Here is a 26,584-nt window from a genome sequence, read left to right as displayed (position 1 = left end):
TATCGGTAGATAGCTATTTGAATCTGTGGGTTTGAAATAAGCCTTGGTACCCAGTCTTTCTCCCTGTCTATAGATGTTGACATCCAGAAAATTTATGTTTTCAGTACTTATTTCACTCGTCAATTTGATATGGCTAGTGTTGTTATTCAATTCGACAAGAAAGTCCGTAAGAGAAGATCTTGATCCTGACCAGATAAAAATCAGGTCATCTATATATCGTCTGTATAATAATAATTGTTGTCTCTTAACAGAAAAAATCTTCTTGTCCTCCCATTCTCCCATAAAAAGATTCGCTATGCTTGGTGCGAACTTGGCGCCCATTGCGACGCCACGTTTTTGGGAGTAAAATTTTCCGCCATACTAGAAATAATTATGACTTAAACAAAAGTCAAGGGCATTTCTTATAAAAACTTTTTGATTGTGTGTCAAGTCATCTCTCTGGCTAAGTGCCCAATTAAGGGCCAGAATAGCATCATCGTGTTGAATGATGGTATACAAAGATGCAACATCGGCTGTGACTAGATATACCTCTTCTTTACCCGATAGATCAACCTCTTCCAATAATTGTAGAAGATTCTTAGTGTCATGAAGATATGCTTTTGTCTGTACTACACTTTTCTGCAAGAATAGATCCAGATACTGGCCCATTCTTGATGTAATAGACCCTATCCCATTCACAATTGGTCTACCAGGTGGACATTGTATATCCTTATGGATTTTCGGCAAGGTGTAGATAGTAGGAATCCTACTGCTGCTAGGGGTTAGATACTTCATCTCTCTGTTGGTTAAGACCCCAATTGAAACGCCGAAATTCACTAACGAATTCAGCTCATACTCATATCGTTTAGTGGGGTCTTTTTCGAGTTTTTTATAAATATCTTCTTCCATCAGCATTTCTGTTAGTTGGTTGTGGTAAAATTCTTTTGTAAGTATAACAACCCCTCCTCCTTTGTCAGCGGGTCTTATAATCAGATCCTTTCTTTTTTCTAAACTCTTAATGCCTTCATGGATATATCGTGGATTGACATTTTTCTTAGGATTTAAAGTTTCTAAATCACGTAAAACCAAGTTCTTAAAAACATCTACTTGTTGATTAGCACTATTAGCGGGGTTAAAAAGTGACTTATTTAGTTACCACTATCAGTCTGTACTGATGAAATCGTGGTAACTGGTTGGGAATTTTTATTCAAAAAATATTTCTTCATATTGATTTTCCTCATGTATTTATGTACATCTATAAATACATTAAATTTGCTTATCGGTCTCTTCAGGCCGCATTTTAATCCCAAATTTAATATATTAGTTTCTTTATGTGTCAGGGAGGCTCCTGCTAAATTAAAAATCCCCCCTAGTCCTTTTCGCATCTTCTTTTTCTGGACACTTTGTCCTGCTCTGCAGCCTCTCGTTCGTTTCTCCTGTAATCTGGAGATTGCATTTGATTCCTTTCCCATTGCATCTGTTCCCTCCAATGGGGTTCTTGTAGTGGATGGGTCTGCATCGGGGGTCTCCCCCTCCTGGGGTACCCTCAACCCCGTCCTCGCTTCTGCCAACCCCGTCCTCTCCCTAAAAAAGGATGCAGTGATTGTTGATACTCTCCACTATCATATTGTAGTGGGTTGAATCTGTTATGCACAGGGACCTGGTAGTGGTTACTTGATGGGAGAATGGCTGGGCTAGTGAGTCGAGCTGTGATGTGATATCAAAGGGAGTTGTAGAGGGGTAAGGAAGTATTGGGATATGGGATTTATAATCCGACCATGTAAATAAGGCCAATCGTGGATCTAGTGATTTTTTGGAGTAGTGTCTTGGAGGTTAAGAACAGGTCGATCCGAGGGTATGATTTTTGGATATTTCAAAAGAAGGAGTAATCCCTCTCAGTACCATGCTGACATCTCCATGGGTCATGGAGATCCTCCAGGGAGACTATTGAGGATAGAGCTGTGGACTTCCTGCGTTTTGTGTTGGATGAATCCATCTGGTTGTCTATAACGTCATTAAAATTGCCACAGATTATGATTTGGTCTTTAATGTAATGTTGGATCTTATGCATTACAGATTTATATAAGGATTTCTGGTGGACAGGCATGGACTGGCCATCGGGACTACCGGGAGTTTCCCGGTGGGCCGATGGCTCCGTGGGCCGGCTCCAGTCACAGCCTGTCACCTAGGGAGCACTGCTGCCTAGCTGGGAGGGTGCAGGCCAGCCCGGATCAGTTTGCCAGGCTGCGGGGCCGGCGCAGCTCTGCTGAAATAGCACGGAGTGACTCTGACGGCCTGGAATGTCACTCACTGTGTGTGCGCCGTGCCGTGAGCCTAAGCATAATGTGCTCAGCCTCAATGTTCGGTGTGCGGGCTCCACGGCCTGTCGGGGCAGCGCTGTCTTTATGCACTATTCAGATTGGTGGTGAGTTGCCGCCGCCCGCCAGACCCCGCCAATCACTGCAACCTCGCTGGCACTGTGTGCCATGTCAGCCAATGAGGTGCTGAAGCACAGGCACGGCACTCCGCTCGCCACAACGTGACGTCATCCCCTCCTCCAGGCTCAGTCCAGTCCCACCCACGACAGATCAGAGGAGCCCCCGCAGTCCCTGGCTGTTTGGACTGCCCCACGCGGTGTGCGATTGCTGAAGAGCCCGAAAGAGGCAAAGCACAGGGCTCTGGAGAAGTGAGGGCACATCCTTTACTGTTCTGCCCAAATTATAGGGTGGGTGATCCCATATTTCAACCCCAACAGGCTACCTTTAAAGATGTCCTAATAGCTATTCTACACAGATTTTGTCTTCATCTTCACCCCATGTCCTCTTCATCCCCCAGTCATCTTCATCCCCCATGTCATCTTCATCCCCCCATGTCATCTTCATCCCCCCATGTCATCTTCATCCCCATGTCAGCCTCCTACCACTCCGCCCCCCATCATCTTCATCCCCCATGTCATCTTCATCCCCCCATGTCATCTTCATCCCTATGTCATCTTCATCCCCATGTCAGCCTCCTACCACTCCATCCCCCCATCATCTTCATCTCCCATGTCATCTTCATCTCCCATGTCATCTTCATCCCCCATGTCATCTTCATCCCCCCATGTCATCTTCATCCCCTCTGTCATCTTCATCCCCATGTCATCTTTATCCCCCAGTCATCTTCATCCCCCCATGTCATCTTCATCCCCCCATGTCCTCTTCATCCCCAGTCATCTTCATCCCCCCATGTCATCTTCATCCCCCAGTCATCTTCATCCCCCAGTCATCTTCATCCCCCCATGTCATCTTCATCCCCTCTGTCATCTTCATCCCTATGTCATCTTCATCCCCATGTCATCTGCATCCCCCAGTCATCTTCATCCCCATGTCATCTTCATCCCCCATGTCATCTTCATCCCCCAGTCATCTTCATCCCCCATGTCATCTTCATCCCCTCTGTCATCTTCATCCCTATGTCATCTTCATCCCCATGTCATCTTTATCCCCCAGTCATCTTCATCCCCATGTCATCTTCATCCCCCCATGTCATCTTCATCCCCAGTCATCTTCATCCCCAGTCATCTTCATCCCCCATGTCATCTTCATCCCCCAGTCATCTTCATCCCCCCATGTCATCTTCATCCCCTCTGTCATCTTCATCCCCCAGTCATCTTCATCCCCCAGTCATCTTCATCTCCATGTCAGCTTCATCCCCATGTCAGCCTCCTACCACTCCGCCTCCCCATCATCTTCATCCCCCATGTCATCTTCATCCCCCATGTCATCTTCATCCCCCATGTCAGCTTCCTACCACTCCGCCCCATCATCTTCATCCTCCTGTCACCTTCACCCCCCTTGTCAGCTTCCTACCACTCTGCCCCATCATCTTCATCCCCCATGTCAGCTTCATCCCCCATGTCAGCTTCATCCCCCACGTCATCTTCATCCCCCTTGTCATCGCCATCGCCCCTGTCAGCTTCCCACACTCCACTCCCGTCATCTACATCCCCATTTCCAGCTTTCTACCACTCCACCTCCTTAAATTTACTGGTGTCACATATGATGAATGCAGGAACATTTTTTTTTTCTTCCAGTGACAACACGGACGGAAGGACATTTGTCCTTCCAGTGAAACCACCAATGCAGGGACTTTTTTGTTCTTTCAGTGAAACCATAGATACCCAAGTCCCTGCTCACCCATAGTACAGTGACTGGAATGTTTTTACCTATTTTTTTTTTTTTGCGCAATTGCATATAGTTTATATACTGTGGGCCGGTCTGGATGAAGTCCAGGCCAAATCTTTGTCCCAGTCCAGCCCTGCTGGTGGACATTGGGAGAATAAATATTTATTATGATAAAAGGTTGGTTGTTAAAAGTGTCCGACAGGATCAGGTATCTGCCTGAGGGGTCTTGGTCAAAGTGGGTGAGATTGAAGGAGAGGGAGGAACGTACTGCGATCATCACTCCCCTTGCTTTCTTGTCAGCTCAAGCCTGAAAACAATGGGGGAATAGTTTGTGGGAGCATTGTGGAGGGTTATGTTCAGGAAAATGAGTTTCTTGAACGCATAGTATATCTGCTTTTTGTGATATAGCTTCTCGCCATAGGAGTGATCGTTTAAAGGGGCTGTTAAGGCCTTTAGGGTTAAGTAGACAATTGTGAGTGTCCTTTCCTTTAGATGGAGGGAGTCTGGGAGTAGGTGATGTAATGGTACCGAGGAGGATAAAGTCTGACTGTAAAGGAGGAGAGGGGGGGAAGGGAAGGGGTAAAGGACCAATAGGGTAGCAGAAGTAGTGCTATACACAGTGGTATGTGTGGGCAGATCAGGACCTCTTATATCAGACAGGGCCTGATCTGGGCACACAATGGTAAAGCAAATCAAATATGTGGTTAAGCTAATAAAACAATCTATATATTAACATGGAGATAACACTTCTAAACATAGTAATTTAAAGCCAGGGAAGGTGCTTAGCACATCAAGAACAGTCGAGTGTGGAAGGGGTAACATAGGTATTTCCACTCCTCCACTAACTTATTAATCTGAAAAACAAAGAAACGGTATGGTAACCGGCCTTCAGCGTGTGTTGTCTTGGCAAAAGCCGTAGTGCAGGAGGGTGTCCTGTAGTTAAGTCAGAGCGTGTGAGTCACAAGGGTTAGAGATTTTGGAGGATGGCCTCATATTGAAGGTAGGAGGTGCTTGTGTGATTTTACCCCAATTGTGGAGCTGTTTGAGACCTTCTGGCAGGAAAGGCTGGCTGGGGACAGTGGTCCCTTGCCTGTCTGTGCGCGCGAGAGAGCGGGCGTTCGTGCACGGCAACGCGCGTGCGCGCGTGTGCACGGTCACCAGCGCCAGGCGGGCAATTTAAACCCAGTTCTCCCTTCAGATCTTGCTGCTAGATCTACAGCGTCCCTGAGCTTATTGCCTGAATCTGATCTGCTCCTGTGTTGACCCGGCTGGATCTGTGACCTTCCTTGCCTTCTGCCTGCCTCTGACCTCCGCCTTGTCTACGACTCGGCACCTGCCTTATCCTCTGGTCCATCCGTGCTCATCTGTTACTGACCCTGCCTGTTCCATGATCCTGCCTCTGCCTGCTGCATCTGTTCCTGTACCGATTGTGTGGTTTGACCCGGCTTGCCTGACTCTTCTGTGTGCCTGCTCCTGAGTGATCTACCTGTTCCTGTGGGTTGCCTGCTGTCTGCTGGTTCCCGTCCACTGCTGCTGAGGTCTGCTTATCCAGCTACAGTTCTTGAAGACTGCCAGATCCATCCTTTGGCTGTTGATCCTGCCAGGCACTCATGCTACTTTTGACTCCCGTGCCTCCTATCACGCGAGGCGGGGATGCAAGAGAGGTCTCCTTCTGCATTCCGGGCTCGCCACTAGGTACATGACACCTTCCTTAGGTGTCATAATGGCAACTTGCTGTGGGTGACGAGCAATTTTGTGTGGTGAGTGACCCCATTTGTAGATAATCTTGCATTCACTTAGTATAGAAGTGACAGGAGCGAAGACTCTGCACGCATGGGAGGTAGCAGCTGATATGTCGTTGTAGAGAGACACTTTATTAAAGGGATCCGGTAGTAAGTGCATGGATCTTGCTGTGTGCATAATTTCTTTCTTGACTTTCTACACTTCTACAAAAAGTGTACCCTTGCCAGTATGTTTCTGGGGACAGAGGCTGGGAGGTGTTGCGGTTTGTGGATCCTATGTGCGCGGTCTATGAGCATGTCCTTTGTTGTCAGTGATGGAACAAGCTTGCGAAAAAGTTGGTGAAGGTACGGTATTATTTCCGTGACTGCTAGGGATTCAGAGACCCCTCTTATTTTGGAATTGTTCCATTGCAAGCGATCTTCAAGAGATGCGATTTTTAAGCAAAGCTGATGAATAGCAGTGCCCTGTTCATCCTGTATATCTACCATGGCATTGTGTGCTTTAGTGGCTTCAGAGATGTCTTGCTCAATATGATCAGTGAGTTGCTCTAAAGATTTAACCTTGTGTTGTATCTGGTTTATTGAGATTTTTAGCTCTTGATGTAAGTCTGTCTGCAGGGACATCAGCGTGGCCTTAAAGGAGTGTCAGAGGCTGGGTTATCTGTTGTGGGTATACTTCCAAGGGCTGTGAGGCAGTCTGGCCTGTTGTAGGACTATAGGTCCCAGCACCAGGCTGCTTTTTAGTGGGAGGCTGTTTGTCAGGGGATTATGCAGGGAAGTCTGATAGACTCTTACCTCTGTCTCCTGGGGAGGAGGATTGCTCAGCTGTCTGGTCCATGGCGTCCTCCATCTCAGGGTATGGAGAGGGAGATGCAGCATGGCTGTTTGGCGCCTGCTCCATGTCTCCCTGCTGCCGGCCGACGCCATCTTGGTGTCTCTGCTGTGCGGGCTTCATGTGGAAGTCTAAGAGTTTGCAGGGTCCCTTGAGCTTGGGTTTCTTCCAGGACATAGTCTGGGGATGCCCTATGTGTGGTCCTCCATTCAGGAGGGTGTCTATCAAGTGGATGGTGGCTGGATGTGCTCGGCTGTGTTGTGGAGGAACGGAGCAGTGATCTCAGGCAGCCATCTACATTAGCGGCCAGGCCACGCCCCCCTGATTTGTCTTTATCACATGTATTGTATTGCAATGTTTTTTCCCCAATAACTGTTATGATTGTTTAACAGCTTTTCTTTGGCAACTAACCAAGCATATTCTCAGAGTTAAAGTAAGACTTCCGACGGAGTTCTAGCGGAGTTCCGCCGGAGTTCTGGCGGACTTTTCGACCGAACGGACTTGACCACACACCATCACACCAAACTCCGACGGAGTCGAACGTGATGACGTACGACTGGATTCGACGTAGGAAGTTCATAGACAGTAGCCAATAGCTGCCCTAGCGTCGGTTTTAGTTCGTCGGAGTAGCACACACACGAGCGAATTTTTCGAAGGGGACCGGGTCCGGCGGAGTTCCGTCGGGAAAATTTGAAGCATGCTTCATTTCTAAAGTCCGTCAGACTTTTGCGAAGCTAAAGTCCGTTGCAGCCCACACACGAGCGGATAGTCCGCCGGACTCAGTCCGTCGGAGTTTGGATGTCGAAAAGTCCGCTCGTGTGTACGGGGCATAAGGGCATTTTTTTTACTCCCAAAAAACATGCAAAAAAAGGTATTTATCTCTTACACTCACATGTAAATAGTAGTAACTCGCATAGACAAAAATTAAGATGGGGCTGCAGGAACTTCTGCCATTGTGCGTGATGACCTCACTGGCCACAAACTCCACCAAACGTGTTTCTACACAACTGTTATCGTCAGAAACATGTTGGGAAGAGTTTGTGGCTAGTGATATTTTGTATTCAGGAATAGCTTGTATGCAGCTGTCATTTGTACATTTTTTATTTGTTATACACTAAGCACAGGATTTTTTTTCTTCTTTTCAATTTTTTCTTTTTGAATAAAGAAATGGATTAGAACAGGTTTTATGAGAACCTCTGCTTCTTCAGGACCACATGTATTAACATTCCTTTTATCATTTTGATTATGCATACACCATACCTATGGGATCCCTCTAGAATCTGGAAATCACTGTAATAGGCACCACTACTACAGTGATTTCCACTAGGATCAGTGCTGCATTCTGAATACAGGAGGTCCCACTCTTGCCACGAGTGCCATTTAGAGATTACTTTGCATTTTCTCAATGAATGAAAAGTGTTCTCTGATTGCAGAAGGTGTTGTCACGCTCTCTACCTCATCCAGTTAGAGAATGCTGGTCACAATGCAGCAGGGCAGTTGCTTGGCATGGACCCAGAAGCTGGTGAAGATCACTGGAGTAGCCATTTCTACTCCAGCAACTTCCAACTTTTAGAGGAATGCCACATATATGGTATATGCACAGTTATGTTTGTCCAAACGGGACCAATGTATTTATGTAAAAATATCCCTATCTGGAATTCTCCTTTAAACTAGATATATAACAACTGTCTTACATGTATGGTCATACTCAACAGAGAAGTACCTGAGAAAGAACAATGCCCTGTAACAAACACTCAGAGATCAAAGAGTTTAATGGAGCTTGCTGGTTATAATTGGTCAATTTTTGCAGAATGTGTTTAAAGTAAACTTTTCAAAGAGGTTTAATGAAAATAAATTGGAACTTTGGTATATGATGCTGATAGCACACTTTCACAGGGTTCCATTAAAAAAAAAAAAAAAAAAACTGTATATAGAAGATTGACTAATAGTTTAATCACAATAATTTTTTTCAATGTGAGCTTGAAATGCAATTACCAGACAGCAGAAATTACAAGCTTGCTAAGGTATATACACAGGAGGGCACTCTGCAATTTAATCCTGAACCTTTAATTTACATAATACAATACAACCTCAGGCATAAACCACATGCTCTGCCTGCTGTATTTGTTTTTACCATTTTTATGTTTTTAGGATCAGTGGATCAGCAGAATAAATACATCAATTGCTCTCATGGGGTGTATTTCTTTGGGCCACATAAGGTAAAAAATTAAATACTCATGACTAAAATGGCCCTGAACACAAAAAGTAAAGATACTGTTATGAATGGGGAAAAGGGCGGTGGGACTTTAAATGAAGTACATAGGTATATGAAGATATATTTATTGATGATAATAATAATAACAGCAATATTCTGATATATAATAGTGATCATAATGCATGATGGAATTAATACAGTTGATATATATATATATATATATATATATATTGTGTCAGCACGCAGGTAAAATCACCTGGTTGTATTCAGGATGGGAAATATGTGTGTCCTAGATTCAGGCTTTATGCAGACTTTTACAATTAGAGGGGAAGAGTTAATGAGCCCAGCTGTAGTAAGTGGGCTCATTAAGACCTCTACAAAAAGCCCCAGCATGCATAGGGAGATGCTCCATCCTGGAACCAGTTTTGTGTGTATAGACTGGGGAGTCTGAGATCTGTTCTGTGCGGTGAGTTAACGCCTGTGTGGCAAACCCCTACAATATAGACAGGGACTGGGGCAGCACAAGGCTGCACCCAGTTGTTAGACAGGGAGTCTACGTGTGTAGTTAGAGGTCAAGCTGACCAGGATTTATTTTCTTGTTTTATTTTGTTTGGCTGTTATATGTATCACTGCATGTAGCCTAAATAAACCGGATCTTTTGTTTTTTGCACCTACACTGCTGTCTGCTGTGCCTGACTTTGTGTTGTGAACCCATCCAGGGGGTCACACACACCCGCTACCGAGCAAACCCCCTCACAATATATATATATATATATATATATATATATATATATATATATATATATATATACACAAATTCAAATATATTAAAAATAAAAACAGATCATCACATAAAATAGGCAGCTGATATCGCATAATGCATATATGTAGAGACACACCATTAAACAGCTCAACAAGTTTCATGGATTGATTCAATCTTCAGGAGCATGCATGTAACTTGGAGTATGTGATATATGATAGTACAAGAAATATGTATATGGTCTGACCCTGCCAAAGAAAGGGGATTGGTAATAAAGGGTAAGAATAAAAAGTTAAACCCATAAGGGCCCCCACAGTCTAAAGTACTTACAGACATAGCTATATGATGAAAGTGTGGCACTGCAGATCGGACACTCACTAGGCGCATTGCCAGACACCACTGACAAAAAATATGATGAAATTTTATTCATTTTTTGTTAACGTACAAAGATGAAATGAAAATGTGAGGGTCATTTACCCTTGTGAACTTCCAGTTTCCACAGAGCTCCGCCTGTGTAGAGCCTGTGAGTGCTTCTTCATCTGCTCCCAGCAAGCAAGCGACTCGAGCCTGTTACATACTTTGATTATCAGCAGTTAGCAGCACTGTGCAACCAGCATTACAGGCCTCCAAGTCCTCAGATGACCATTCAGAGCAGCACTGTGCATTACAGGCCTCCTGACTAGAGTCCCACTCCGACTCCTGTCGACCATCCAGAGCAGAGAGCACTGTGAGCATGTGCATTACAATTACAGGCTTCCCTTCAGACCACTGTCTGTCCAGAGACTGTGTGCACTACAGGACTCCTCTAGTGACCACCGGCATCCAGAGCACTATGCATTACAGGCCTCCCCTCAGACCTGAAACCGTCATCCAGCACTGTGCAGCATTACAGGCCTCTCAGAGTCAGACCACCATCCCAGAGCACTGTGCAGCATTACAGGCCTCCTCAGACCACCATCCAGAGTACAGTGCAGCATTACAGGCCTTCTCTGGCCACCGTCCAGAGCACTGTGCAGCATTACAGGCCTTCTCAGACCACCGTGCAGCATTTCAGGCCTCCTCAGACCACCATCCAGAGCACTGTGCAGCATTACAGCCATCCTCAGACCACCATCCAGAGCACTGTTCAGCATTACAGCCTTCTCTGACCACTGTCCAGAACACAGTGCAGCATTACCGGCCTCTCAGACCATTGTGCAGCATTACAGCCACCTTCCAGAGCACTCTGCAGCATTACAAGCCTCCTCAGACCACTGTCCTGAGTATTGTGCAGCATTACAGGCCTCCAAAAAACACTGTCTAGAGCACTGTGCAGCATTACAGGCCTCCTCAGACCACTGTCCATAGCACTGTGCAGCATTATAGACCTTTCAGACCACTGTCCAGAATCCAGAGCACTGTGTATTACAGGCCTCCTCAGTGTCCTCAGACCATCCGGAGCAATGTGCATTGCAGGCCTGAGGCCTCCTCCTCACTGTGTACATCTAGACCTTGCTGAGGCAAATCTGTGCAGCATTACAGTATAATCATAGAAAGGTAAGCACAACACACTTAGCGCCCCTGTTTTTGAGAAAAGTCTTATCTATGTACAGTGCAGGGATTTTTTTTAACAGACTTTGTTGCAGTCAGATTTCTTACCTTTTGTTATTCTGAAGTACTAGCTGTTTGTTTGTCCATTTTGTGCACTATCTTCATGGCCATGATTTCATAATATCTATCAGCGGCTGCTTTACTGGAATGGAAGTATGTCACCAAAATATTTATATAGAGAGATGGGGTCAGGGAGGAACACTGTCAATAATTTTTACATGGCACAGGGCACCTAAAGGCCAGCCATGGGAAGGGTCATACATGTCGTATATTATAAAGACACAACTTTTAACTAAATGTGTGGGGTGAGAAAGAAAGTAAAATCGGAATAACTTGATTGTTCCCCCTAATTCAATCCCACAGATACAGAAAACCTCCAATGAAGGGCCAAGTCAAGCCAGTGCATACCACAGCAAACTATTTGCACTGCTCTTTTAGGTGCTTCAAAATACAAAATTGACTCTAAGGAACAAAAGGACAGGGAGAGCACCATAGCAAGATGAATTGGATGCACCGGATTACCAGTAAGAACGATTGAAGATGAAGACTTTGTTAGCATGATGGAGAAATTATAGGAAGCTGATTGTTCCAAAGAAAACTAAAATAAGCAATCTGATTGACAAAAAGTATGCAGATGAAAAACAAAAAATCAAAAAGAGACTGGTTGCTGCCCAGAGAGTATCTATTTGCACTGATTTGTGGTAAAAAAAAAGACTCACAACTTCATTCCTTGCTATAAGTGCATGCTACTTTTCTGCTGAACAACATAAACCTGAAAAAATATTGTTGGCCCTTGAACAAGTAGCCCACCCACATACTGAACAGTCAATTAAAATATGTGTGGACAAATTGCTTGCATGGTGGAACATACCAAATAGGAAGATCTTTACATTGTACAGTGATAACAGACAATGGGAGTAATATGGGGGGGCAGCATTTAAACAAATTGCAGCAGAAGAACCACCCAGCTCTAGTGAGGAAGACTCCCCCATGACGGAAAGTGACTCAGAGTCCGAAATTGATCATCTGCAGTGAGCCCTTTTTATTATTCTTTTACATGATTACACCAGTCAATTATCACACATATATGAGATGACTGATATGTGGACGCTGTCTGCTCTACTCTACTGGTGTATCTTTGTTATTTTTATTATTTATAATCTTGTGTAAATGTATTCCCATAAGACATTGAGTGTTAAAATAGAATGGAACAGTAACCTTTTCTATAATTTATGCTTATTTGGCTATGTTCCTTTTGTTAGGTACTAACAGATGGACATGGACCGGACACCATGTGTGGTGCATACCTTACAACTTGTAGTCTACATGGTGCATAACAAGGCAAGTGTTAAGAGAATCCTTGATAAAGCAAGATCAATAGTGAACCTCTTCCGCAAGTCTTCCATTGCAACGCAGAAGATATTGGAGCATTGAAGCTTTGCTCTTTTAAATAACTGCCCCGCACGCTGGTCAAGTGCATTCAACATGATCACAAGACTTCTCAGACTGAAAGAGTCGGTCTGCCAAATTGCAAACAATGTGGGATGGGACAGCTTGCTCCCAAGTGAATGGAAAAAGCTCATGCCATTGCATTACCTACTGCTGCCTTTTGCGAATACTAAAACCCCTCAGAGTGAAAACATGTTCATGTCTCTGGCTGTCCCTGCACTCTTTGATCTATTCAGCCACCTTGAGAACTTTAAACAGAACACTAGATACCAAGACCTTGCCACAATTGCACAGAAAATTAAAGAGAATGTGAACCAGCGTTTTGCTTCATTCTTAGATCCAACTGATGAAATGTTCTCATCACTTGCAGTAGCTGATATAGATAGATGTATTGTGAGCTATCAATGAAGAGTGTCCAAAGAAAGTTTTAAACGTAAGAGAAACAATTCACAGCCGCTAAGCATATTCACACTCCCATAATCTGTGTATAAAATATTAAAAATAAACAAATGCAGCGCTGTGTGATATATCACTCGCTCAGGTGAAAAAATATATATAATTGCCATGGGCAATGCGCGAGTGAATGTTGGAGCAACTTGAATTCCAAACTTAAATTCAGCAAGTTCACAGTGAAATAAAAAAATATATATATTTTTTTTAAATCCCATAAAGTGACTTTGTGATGAGGATCCAAATAATATTCATCCGTGAATTCACATACGTACTCTATTCCCCCCCCCCCCCCCCCCCCCGTGACTGCTGCGCTCCCCTCCATTTGTGTGATCGCACAATTAGGTTTGGTCCACAACAGTAGCCGAACCACCTCTGGGCTCTGATGCCGCGTACACACGGGCGGACTGTATGGCGTACTTAGTCCGTTGAAACACATTTCAGCGGACAGTCCGCTCGTGTGTGGGCTTCAGCGGACTTTTTCAGCGTGCAGTCTGGCGTACTAAGTATTTCGGATTTTTCGAAATTCTGTCCGTCGTACTTTGGTTTCAGCGGACAATCCGCTCGTCAGTAGGCTAGTTCGACGGACTAAGAATGGCGCATGCTCAGAAAGGATTTACACGGCGGAAGGGTGCTTTGCTGTGTATTGGACTTCCTATTTCTAGTCCCGTCGTACGTGCTGTACACGTCATCGCGCAAGCTTTCGACGGACTGTTTGTGCATCCGTGTGTGGTCAAGTCCGTTCAGTCGAAAGTATGATGGACTGTCCGTCGGATTGTATGACGGACTAAATACGCCATACAGTCCGCCCGTGTGTACGCGGCCTAAGTAGCAAGATTTACAGGCTCCCCCAGGTGTAATCCAAAAATGGTATCTTCCGTTTAACCACTTGCCGACCGCCGCACGACGATATACGTCGGCAGAATGGCACGGGCAGGCATATGGGCGTATATATAAGTCCCTGCCTGCCCGCGGGTGGGGGGCCCGATCGGGCCCCCCCCGGTGCCTGCGGCGGTCGGCATTCCTTCGAGAGCGATCCGGGATGAGGGGGCGGCCATTCATTCATGGCCACCCCCTCGCGATCGCTCTCGACGAATGGAAATCCTTCGTGACATCACTTCCTCTCCTGTAATGTAAACACAGGAGAGGAAGTGATGTATTCTCTCCTCCGTGTCGGTATTTTTCGTTCCGGCACCGAGGAGAGAGGTTCGGTGAGTTGCACCAACACACCACACATACAGTAGAACATGCCAGGCACACTCACACCCCCCTTTTACCCCCCGATCACCCCCCCAATTACCCCTGCCCCCCCAGTCACAGTGACACCAATTGCTTTTTTTTTTTTTTGCATTGGTGTCATTTGTGACTGTAATAACTGTTAGGGCAGTTAGGGTTAGCCCCCTTTAGTTCTAAGGTACCCCCCTAACCCCCCCAATAAAGGTTTAACCCCGTGATCACCCCCCGTCGCCAGTGTCACTAAGGCTGGGTTCACATTGCAGCGGTTTGAGAACGGATGTGATTCGCACCGCACTGCAGTGCAAATCACATCCGATCTCTGTGCGATTCGAGTTCAGCCATACAGATAGTATGGCTGAATTCGTGTCGCACCCGCCGCACCCGCCGCAAACTCGCACGGGACCCTTTTTTTGGTCCGCAGCAGAATCGGATCGCATGGGTGTTCACACCATGCGATCCGAGTTTGCAGATCGCACTGCGATATGCGAACTGATCTGGGGGTGTCATTAACATTTCACTGACACTCCCAGCAGTTCGCATAGGGCAGTGTGAACTGCCGCCGGGAGGCATGCGATGCGGGAACCCGCCGCGGATTTGTGGCGTTCCCGCATCGCTCCAGTGTGAACCCAGCCTAATAAGCGATCATTTTTCTGATCGCTGTATTAGTGTCACAGGTGACGCTAGTTAGGCAGGTAGGTATTTAGGTTCGCCGCAACTTTTTATAGCGCCAGGAACCCCCATATACTACCGCATAAAGCCCCCTGATTGCCCCCTAGTTAACCCTTTCACCAGTGATCACCATATAACTGTTACAGGTGACGCTGGTTGGTTAGTTATTTTTTTATAGTTTTAGGGCACCCGCCATTTATTACCTAATAAAGGTTTAACCCCCTGATCACCCGGCGGGTGTCATTTGTGACTGTAATAACTGTTAGGGCAGTTAGGGTTAGCCCCCTTTAGTTCTAAGGTACCCCCCTAACCCCCCCAATAAAGGTTTAACCCCGTGATCACCCCCCGTCGCCAGTGTCACTAAGGCTGGGTTCACATTGCAGCGGTTTGAGAACGGATGTGATTCGCACCGCACTGCAGTGCAAATCACATCCGATCTCTGTGCGATTCGAGTTCAGCCATACAGATAGTATGGCTGAATTCGTGTCGCACCCGCCGCACCCGCCGCAAACTCGCACGGGACCCTTTTTTTGGTCCGCAGCAGAATCGGATCGCATGGGTGTTCACACCATGCGATCCGAGTTTGCAGATCGCACTGCGATATGCGAACTGATCTGGGGGTGTCATTAACATTTCATTGACACTCCCAGCAGTTCGCATAGGGCAGTGTGAACTGCCGCCGGGAGGCATGCGATGCGGGAACCCGCCGCGGATTCGTGGCGTTCCCGCATCGCTCCAGTGTGAACCCAGCCTAATAAGCGATCATTTTTCTGATCGCTGTATTAGTGTCACAGGTGACGCTAGTTAGGCAGGTAGGTATTTAGGTTCGCCGCAACTTTTTATAGCGCCAGGGACCCCCATATACTACCGCATAAAGCCCCCTGATTGCCCCCTAGTTAACCCTTTCACCAGTGATCACCATATAACTGTTACAGGTGACGCTGGTTGGTTAGTTATTTTTTTATAGTTTCAGGGCACCCACCATTTATTACCTAGTCTCACTAGTGTACCCCTAAATTTAGGGGTGTCTACTTTCCAAAATGGGGTCATTTGGGGGGGGTTTGTGCCATCTTGGCATTTTATGGCTTTCAAAACTGTAACGCCCTTAGAAAGCCTGAAGGCGGTGCTTGGTTTTCGGGGCCCCGTACGCGGCTAGGCTCCCAAAAAGTCCCACATATGTGGTATCCCCGTACTCAGGAGAAGCAGCAGAATTTATTTTGGGGTGCCATTTCACATATGCCCATGGCATGCGTGAGCAATATATCATTTAGTGACAACTTTGTGAAAAAAAAAAAAAAAAAGTTTGTAATTTTCCCGCAACTTGTGGCAAAATATAAAATATTCCATGGACTCAACATGCCTCTCAGCAAATAGCTTGGGGTGTCTACTTTCTAAAATGGGGTCATTTGTGGGGGTTTTGTGCCATCTTGGCATTTTATGGCCTTCAAAACTGTAATAGGTAGTGAGGAGTGAAGTCAAATATTTACGCCCTTAGAAAACCTGAAGGCGGTTCTTGGCTTTCGGGGCCCCGTACGCGGCTAGGCTCCCAAAAAATCCCACACATGTGGTATCTCCGTACTCAGGAGAAGCAGCAGAATTTATTTTGGGGTTTCATTTCACATATGCCCATGGCATGTGTGAGCAATATATCATTTAGTGACAACTTTGTGAAAAAAAAAAAAAAAATTAAAGTTTGTAATTTTCCCGCAACTTGTGGCAAAATATAAAATATTCCATGGACTCAACATGCCTCTCAGCAAATAGCTTGGGGTGTCTACTTTCTAAAATGGGGTCATTTGTGGGGGTTTTGTGCCATCTTGGCATTTTATGGCCTTCAAAACTGTAATAGGTAGTGAGGAGTGAAGTCAAATATTTACGCCCTTAGAAAACCTGAAGGCGGTTCTTGGCTTTCGGGGCCCCGTACGTGGCTAGGCTCCCAAAAAATCCCACACGTGTGGTATCCCCGTACTCAGGAGAAGCAGCAGAATTTATTTTGGGGTGTCATTTCACATATGCCCATAGCATGTGTGAGCAATATATCATTTAGTGACAACTTTGTGTAAAAAAAAAAAAATATATATAAATTTTTTTGTCATTATTCAATCGCTTGAGGCAAAAAAAAATAATATTCGATGGGCTCAACATGCCACTTATCAATTTCCTTAGGGGGTCTACTTTCCAAAATGGGGTCATTTGGGGGGGTTTTGTACTGCCCTGCCATTTTAGCACCTCAAGAACTGAGATAGGCAGTCGTAAACTAAAAGCTGCGTAAATTCCAGAAAACGTACCTTAGTTTGTAGATGTGACAACTTTTGCGCAAACCAATAAATATACAGTTATTGACTTTTTTTTTACCAAAGACATGTGGCTGAATACATTTTGGCCTAAATGTATGACTAAAATTGAATTTATTGGATTTTTCTAATAACAAAAAGTAGAAAATATAATTTTTTTTCAAAATTTGCGGTCTTTTTCCATTTATATCGCAAAAAAAAAAATCGCAGAGGCAATCAAATACCATCAAAAGAAAGCTCTATTTGTGGGAAGAAAAGGACGCAAATTTTGTTTGGGTAAAACATTGCATGACCGCGCAATTACCAGTTAAAGCAGCGCAGTGCCAAATTGTAAAAAGACCTCTGGTCATTTACCAGCAAAATGGTCCGGTCTGAAAGTGGTTAAAATACAAAAGAGGCCAGATATTGCAGTGCAATATTGTTTAACCACTTGCCGACCGCCGCACGACGATGTACGTCGACAGAATGGCACGGGCAGGCATATGGGCGTACATGTACGTCCCTGCCTTCCCGCGGGTGTGGGGCCCGATCGGTGCCAGCGGCGGTCGGTTTTCGTTCAGAAGCGATCCGGGATGAGGGGGCGGCCATTCATTCATGGCCACCCCCTCTCGATCGCTCCTGACGAATGGAAGTGAGGCGTGACATCACTTCCTCTCCTGTAATGTAAACACAGGAGAGGAAGTGATGTAATCTCTCCTCCGTGTCGGTATTTTTCGTTCCGGCACCGAGGAGAGAGGATCGGTGAGTTGCACCAACACGACACTTCACAGTAGAACATGCCAGGCACACTCACACCCCCCCTTCACCCCCCGATCACCCCCCCAATCACCCCTGCCCCCCCAGTCACAGTGACACCAATAGCATTTTATTTTTTTTCCATTGGTGTCATTTGTGACTGTAATAACTGTTAGGGCAGTTAGGGTTAGCCCCCTTTAGCTCTAGGGTACCCCCCTAACCCCCCCAATAAAGGTTTAACCCCGTGATCACCCCCCGTCGCCAGTGTTACTAAGGCTGGGTTCACATTGCAGCGGTTTATGAGAACGGATGTGATTCGCACCGCACTGCAGTGCAAATCACATCCGATCTCTGTGCGATTCGAGTTCAGCCATACAGATAGTATGGCTGAATTCGCGCCGCACCCGCCGCAAATTCGCACGGGACCCTTTTTTTGGTCCGCAGCAGAATCGGATCGCATGGGTGCGATCCGAGTTTGCAGATCGCACTGCGATATGCGAACTGATCTGGGGGTGTCATTAACATTTCACTAACACTCCCAGCAGTTCGCATAGGGCAGTGTGAACTGCCGCCGGGAGGCATGCGATGCGGGAACCCGCCGCGGATTCGTGGCGTTCCCGCATCGCTCCAGTGTGAACCCAGCCTAATAAGCGATCGTTTTTCTGATCGCTGTATTAGTGTCACAGGTGACGCTAGTTAGGCAGGTAAGTATTTAGGTTCGCCGCAGCTTTTTATAGCGCCAGGGACCCCCATATACTACCGCATAAAGCCCCCTGATTGCCCCCTAGTTAACACTTTCACCAGTGATCACCATATAACTGTTACAGGTGACGCTGGTTGGTTAGTTATTTTTTTATAGTTTCAGGGCACCCATCATTTATTACCTAATAAAGGTTTAACCCCCTGATCACCCGGCGGGTGTCATTTGTGACTGTAATAACTGTTAGGGCAGTTAGGGTTAGCCCCCTTTAGTTCTAAGGTACCCCCCTAACCCCCCCAATAAAGGTTTAACCCCGTGATCACCCCCTGTCGCCAGTGTCACTAAGGCTGGGTTCACATTGCAGCGGTTTATGAGAACGGATGTGATTCGCACCGCACTGCAGTGCAAATCACATCCGATCTCTGTGCGATTCGAGTTCAGCCATACAGATAGTATGGCTGAATTTGCGCCGCACCCGCCGCAAACTCGCACGGGACCCTTTTTTTGGTCCGCAGCAGAATCGGATCGCATGGGTGTTCACACCATGCGATCCGAGTTTGCAGATCGCACTGCGATATGCGAACTGATCTGGGGGTGTCATTAACATTTCACTGACACTCCCAGCAGTTCGCATAGGGCAGTGTGAACTGCCGCCGGGAGGCATGCGATGCGGGAACCCGCCGCGGATTTGTGGCGTTCCCGCATCGCTCCAGTGTGAACCCAGCCTAATAAGCGATCGTTTTTCTGATCGCTGTATTAGTGTCACAGGTGACGCTAGTTAGGCAGGTAGGTATTTAGGTTCGCCGCAGCTTTTTATATCGCCAGGGACCCCCATATACTACCGCATAAAGCCCCCTGATTGCCCCCTAGTTAACCCTTTCACCAGTGATCACCATATAACTGTTAGGCCGCGTACACACGCGCGGACTGTTTGCCCAACCTTGTTCGTCAAACAGTTTCGGCAAACAGTCCGCTCAAAATTTGCATGAGCGGACTTGCCCACACACGAGCGGACTGTTTCAACGAACTGTTTGCCAAACAGTCCGCTCAACTTTTGAAATGAACGGACTCGCCCACGTAAGGCGGAGGCAAATCCGCCCATTTCGAGCGCGTGTACAGGTAGGCGGGGCCCGCGAAGGAGACGTCGCGGGCTCCGCCGCCTGGAATGGGCTTAAAGGGGAACCCCAACGCCGAAAAAAATCGGCGTGGGGGTTCCCCCAAAGTCCACACCAGACCCTTGTCCGAGCACGCTACCCGGCCGGCCAGGAAAGGGGGGCGAGCGAGCGCGCCCCCCCTCCTGAGCCGTACCAGGCCGCGTGCCCTCAACATGGGGGGGTGCCTTGGGGAAGGGGGGGCCGCGCGGCCCCCCCACCCCAAAGCACCTTGTCCCCATGTTGATGAGGACAAGGGCCTCTTCCCGACAACCCTGGCCGTTGGTTGTCGGGGTCTGCGGGCGGGGGGCTTATCGGAATCCGGGAGCCCCCTTTAAGAAGGGGGCCCCCGGATACCGGCCCCCCACCCTATGTGAATGAGTATGGGGTACAATGTACCCCTACCCATTCACCTGTGAAATAAAGTACAAAAAAAAACACAACACAGGGGAAAAAATATTTTATTGCACAGCTCCGGGGGTCTGCCGTCTTCGGGGGTCTTCTCGCCGGACTCCTCCGCTATGTGTGTGTAGCTCTTTTACTAGCGGAGGAGTCCGGCTTTCTTCCTCCCCGCCGCCGGCCTCTTCTCCCGACTTCGGGGGTCTTGTCCCCCTCTTCGGTTCTTCTGCCGGGCCACCGCGCCTTCTTGTAGCTCTTTTACAGGCGGTGGCCCGGTCTTCTGTCGCCGCTGCCATCCGTTCTTCTGTCGCCGCCTTCGGTTCTTCTGCCGGGCCACCGCGCCTTCTTGTAGCTCTTTTACAGGCGGTGGCCCGGTCTTCTGTCGCCGCTGTCGCCGCTGTCGTCGCCGCCGCCGCCGCCGCCGCCTTCCGTTCTTGTTCTTCTTCTTGTTCTTCTGCTTCTTCTCCTGGAGATGTTGACTCGACGAGCTCTCCGGCCGGAATGCCAGAGCCGCGCTGTGCGGTCACTTATATAGTGACAATGGGGCGGTGTCACATGGTATATGTCACATGGGTTGGTCACATGGTGACCCCGCCCCCTTACGATGTCATAGTCCCCATGTGACATCAACCCATGTGACCAACCCATGTGACATATACCATGTGACACCGCCCCATTGTCACTATATAAGTGACCGCACAGCGCGGCTCTGGCATTCCGGCCGGAGAGCTCGTCGAGTCAACATCTCCAGGAGAAGAAGCAGAAGAACAAGAAGAAGAACAAGAACGGAAGGCGGCGGCGGCGGCGACGACAGCGGCGACAGCGGCGACAGAAGACCGGGCCACCGCCTGTAAAAGAGCTACAAGAAGGCGCGGTGGCCCGGCAGAAGAACCGAAGGCGGCGACAGAAGAACGGAAGGCAGCGGCGACAGAAGACTGGGCCACCGCCTGTAAAAGAGCTACAAGAAGGCGCGGTGGCCCGGCAGAAGAACCGAAGAGGGGGACAAGACCCCCGAAGTCGGGAGAAGAGGCCGGCGGCTGGGAGGAAGAAAGCCGGACTCCTCCGCTAGTAAAAGAGCTACACACACATAGCGGAGGAGTCCGGCGAGAAGACCCCCGAAGACGGAAGACCCCCGGAGCTGTGCAATAAAATATTTTTTCCCCTGTGTTGTGTTTTTTTTTGTACTTTATTTCACAGGTGAATGGGTAGGGGTACATTGTACCCCATACTCATTCACATAGGGTGGGGGGCCGGTATCCGGGGGCCCCCTTCTTAAAGGGGGCTCCCGGATTCCGATAAGCCCCCCGCCCGCAGACCCCGACAACCAACGGCCAGGGTTGTCGGGAAGAGGCCCTTGTCCTCATCAACATGGGGACAAGGTGCTTTGGGGTGGGGGGGCCGCGCGGCCCCCCCTTCCCCAAGGCACCCCCCATGTTGAGGGCACGCGGCCTGGTACGGCTCAGGAGGGGGGGCGCGCTCGCTCGCCCCCCTTTCCTGGCCGGCCGGGTAGCGTGCTCGGACAAGGGTCTGGTGTGGACTTTGGGGGAACCCCCACGCCGATTTTTTTCGGCGTTGAGGTTCCCCTTTAAGCCCATTCCAGGCGGCGGAGCCCGCAACGTCTCCTTCGCGGGCCCCGCCTACCTGTACACGCGCTCGAAATGGGCGGACTTTCCGAGCGGGAACAGTCCGCTCATTTCGAAAGTACAGCGGACAGGCCCACACACGGGCGGACTGTTCGCTCAAACCAAGTTTCAGCGGACAGTTTTTCGGAATTTCCGAAAGACTTTGTCCGTCCAACTGTCCGCTGAAACTGTCCGCTGAAAGCCCACACACGAGCGGACTGTCCGCCCAAACACTGTTCAGCGGACAAGGTTGGGCGAACAGTCCGCCCGTGTGTACGCGGCCTTACAGGTGACGCTGGTTGGTTAGTTATTTTTTTATAGTTTCAGGGCACCCGCCATTTATTACCTAGTCTCACTAGTGTACCCCTAAATTTAGGGGTGTCTACTTTCCAAAATGGGGTCATTTGGGGGGGGGGGTTTGTGCCATCTTGGCATTTTATGGCCTTCAAAACTGTAACGCCCTTAGAAAGCCTGAAGGCGGTGCTTGGTTTTCGGGGGCCCCGTACGCGGCTAGGCTCCCAAAAAGTCCCACATATGTGGTATCCCCATACTCAGGAGAAGCAGCAGAATTTATTTTGGGGTGTCATTTCACATATGCCCATGGCATGCGTGAGCAATATATCATTTAGTGACAACTTTGTGAAAAAATAAAATAAAATAAAAAAGTTTGTAATTTTCCCGCAACTTGTGGCAAAATATAAAATATTCCATGGACTCAACATGCCTCTCAGCAAATAGCTTGGGGTGTCTACTTTCTAAAATGGGGTCATTTGTGGGGGTTTTGTGCCATCTTGGCATTTTATGGCCTTCAAAACTGTAATAGGTAGTGAGAAGTGAAATATAAAATTTACGCCCTTAGAAAGCCTGAAGGCGGTGCTTGGTTTTTGGGGCCCCGTACGCAGCTAGGCTCCCAAAAAGTCCCACATATGTGGTATCCCCGTACTCAGGAGAAGCAGCAGAATTTATTTTGGGGTGTTATTTCACATATGTCCATAGCATGTGTGAGCAATATATCATTTAGCTTGAGGCAAAAAAATTAAATATTCAATGGGCTCAACATGCCACTTATCAATTTCCTTAGGGGGTCTACTTTCCAAAATGGGGTCATTTGGGGGGGTTTTGTACTGCCCTGCCATTTTAGCACCTTAAGAAATGAGATAGGCAGTCGTAAACTAAAAGCTGCGTAAATTCCAGAAAACGTACCTTAGTTTGTAGATGTGACAACTTTTGCGCAAACCAATAAATATACAGTTATTGACTTTTTTTTTACCAAAGACATGTGGCTGAATAAATTTTGGCCTAAATGTATGACTAAAATTGAGTTTATTGGATTTTTCTAATAACAAAAAGTAGAAAATATCATTTTTTTTCAAAATTTGCGGTCTTTTTACGTTTATATCGCAAAAAATAAAAATCGCAGAGGCAATCAAATACCATCAAAAGAAAGCTCTATTTGTGGGAAGAAAAGGACGCAAATTTTGTTTGGGTACAACATTGCATGACCACGCAATTACCAGTTAAAGCAGCGCAGTGCCAAATTGTAAAAAGACCTCTGGTCATTGACCAGCAAAATGGTCCGGTCTGAAAGTGGTTAAATATAGAAATTTATTGTAGATAAACATCAGGGTACTCACACTTTATAGGTGCTTGCAGCGCACCAGGCTATAGAAAACATACAATCTTAAAATCCTCCCAAAATGGTTTATAGGCTTGTGTGAATCAGCAGCTAGCTCAGAGAGCAAGTGACTGTCTCCTCTACCGTCCTGGCTCCTCCCCTATGCGTGACGACAGCAGCTGCTTGTTTTGTCAACCCTACTGTCTGTGAAACCCTTGTTGATGTGACTGATGAGAATTTTCAGAAACTGCTTAAAAATGCAAAGGAGTATGCCGTAAGTAATGTGTAATCCACATTACCCCACACACAAGATGAGGAATTGTCTGAAGATGATAACAGGAGAATATAGAAAAATTACAGGAAGTGGAAGAAGCACCATTCACATATAAGCAGCCAGTCTTTCGGTTTCTTTCTAAATGCCGCAGAATACCAAGGCAGAGGATCTCAAACAACATAGAGCAGCAGATTGAGCTTTTGCACCAAGTTGGCACCATCACTGAGGATGCGGGAACAGATTTTTGGCTGTAAAAGAGTGACACTTTTTATCACCAGCTAAAACCTTTTGCATTAGACCTGCTGGCTGTGCCAGCTTCTCATGCCTTTGCACATGGGGTACTGTTTTTACTTATCCATAATAGCACCATTTAATCATGATAGACAATTTGTATATTTTACCCTTCAGATATTTATGTTAGCTATCCCTTTTTTAGTATTACACAGTACCACATGGAGACTCTTACTTTTGGGGACCTTGTACACACGTCCAACCTGCACATGGGTCTATAAACCTCAGCTCCCAGGACAAGCAATTCCAGTGGACTCTATACTGCAGTACCACATGCTCCTGTACCCTAGCTCTATGTGAGTATTTAGGGCTGGGAACATTTTCTTTCCCTTACCTACCGTATACCTATTTGATATTGTAGTTACCATTGATATTTATATATATTTTTTCTACAGATCTTTAGACGCATCTGCTCCTGATGAAGTTTTGCCTAAGAAATGTGTGTAGCATTATGATTCTGCCATGTTCCAATATGCAAATTTGTGTTTTCATCTACATTATATCGTTAAACTCTTCCATCGTTTTTACCAATTTTATTATATGGAGCACTATTACTTTGCCCACTGGTTACTATATATATATATATATATATATATATATATATATATATATATATATATATATATGTGAATACTTATTACTACCATGTGCTGCTCAATCATCTATGTATATATATGAACTGCAACATTTAATGACTTGTACATATATGAAATTGTTTCACATATGCATGTTACTGCAATGTGATTGATATATGTTTATGTAAATTAAAATGTAATTATTACAATTCTTACCCGGGTTCTATTTTATGCCTCATACAACGTCCCAAACTTTTTTCCTTTATTATACAGTATCTCACTAAAGTGAGTACACCCATCACATTTTTGTAACACTAACGAGTCACATGACACCGGGAAGGAAAAATAGCTAATTGGGTCCAATTTGGACATTTTCACTTAGGGGTGTACTCACTTTTGTTGCCAGCGGTTTAGATATTAATGGCTGTGTGTTGAGTTATTTTGAGGGGACAGCAAATTTACACTGTCATGCAAGCTGTACACTCACTACTTTACATTGTAGTAAACTGTAATTTCTTCAGTGTTGTCACATGAAAAGATATAATAAAATATTTACAAAAATGTGAGGGGCGTACTCACTTTTGTGAGATACTGTAGGTACTGATGATGAACACAGAACAGAATACGATGGATAAAGAACTGGATAACAGGCACTAATAATCAAACTTACCTGGCTTTATTTACTGGTAAAACTAGCTCACTTTCTTATTAACTATAAAATTACAGCTCCACATAACAAAACCTTTACCTATAAAAAAATGAAATACCAAGTAAAATATTGCAATATTTATTTTCATTTCCCCCTCTAATATTGTATGATTCTCCTGGTACTTCCTTGTCTCGCAATGTTTTTTTTTTTTTTAACCTTTTCTGTTTTTGCGTTGTTCAGTATGTCTGCATATGTAATTTTCTGCTCATGTGTGATCACACTTTTTTTTCCATTGAGTCTGCATCTTGATGTCCTTAGCTCCCCTATTGTTTCCCTGCGTTTCTCCTTGTTAGTAATGTTTTTAGGTAAAGTTCTACTTAAAGTGTATTTGTAGTCTTTATTCCAATAAAGGTTGTTAGGGGATTGCTGGAAGCTGGACAACAAGCCTGCAAAATAGTGCATATGCAAGTGATAATGTTGTGTGAAGATTTGTATTGTACTCATCTGGTCATATTTTGCAGCAGTTTGGCAATATGTTCCAAAGACCTGAAGTATGCGATTAGACAATTTCCAGCAGATGTCCAAAACAAAGTACCTATTTCCATCCCAGCATATACCTACACTGATGAGATTTATCACCTATTTCCTGCCCTAAAGGAAAAACAACTTTTAAGTGCTGAGGAAAAAAAAAGGACAAAGCCTCTACTGTGTGTTAGAAGCATAATTTACTTTTGAAAAGCACAGCAAAGTTCTCTGAAAATAGCCAAGTGGCCAGAGTTATATGGATGTCTTTATTCAAGATTACAGCAGTCAGTTCTGCATATATTTCCATATATTTCCAGAGTGAGTCATAGGATAACCATCTATTCAGTCCTTGGAATATAAATGATAGCCATCACCCGGCTCTACTCAAAATAGTCAGTGCTGTATTTGAGAAAGTTTAAATAAAAAGAGAACAAAACACTGTTTTTAAAGTAAACTTGTACTAAGAGAAATAAACTAGTTGCACCAAGCAAGTGCAGGCAAGGTAAGTATAAGTGGTTGTGGGGGGCTTTGCAGAGATAGGGGGTCATTTACGATAGTGCTAATAGCGCTAATATATGTTCACGCAAACAAATACTTTCAAAATAGAGAAATAATGCTAATTAGAGTCCAAACCGAATTCACTATAGCGCTGTGAAAAAAATACTA

The sequence above is a fragment of the Lithobates pipiens genome, unplaced genomic scaffold, assembly GCF_037356315.1.
Source record: "Lithobates pipiens isolate NorthernLeopardFrog02 unplaced genomic scaffold, aLitPip1_a1.2 Scaffold_8, whole genome shotgun sequence".
In the NCBI taxonomy this organism is placed as follows: Eukaryota; Metazoa; Chordata; class Amphibia; order Anura; family Ranidae; genus Lithobates; species Lithobates pipiens.
The sequence above is the reverse complement of the archived record's forward strand: the minus strand, read 5'-3'. Positions refer to the sequence as shown.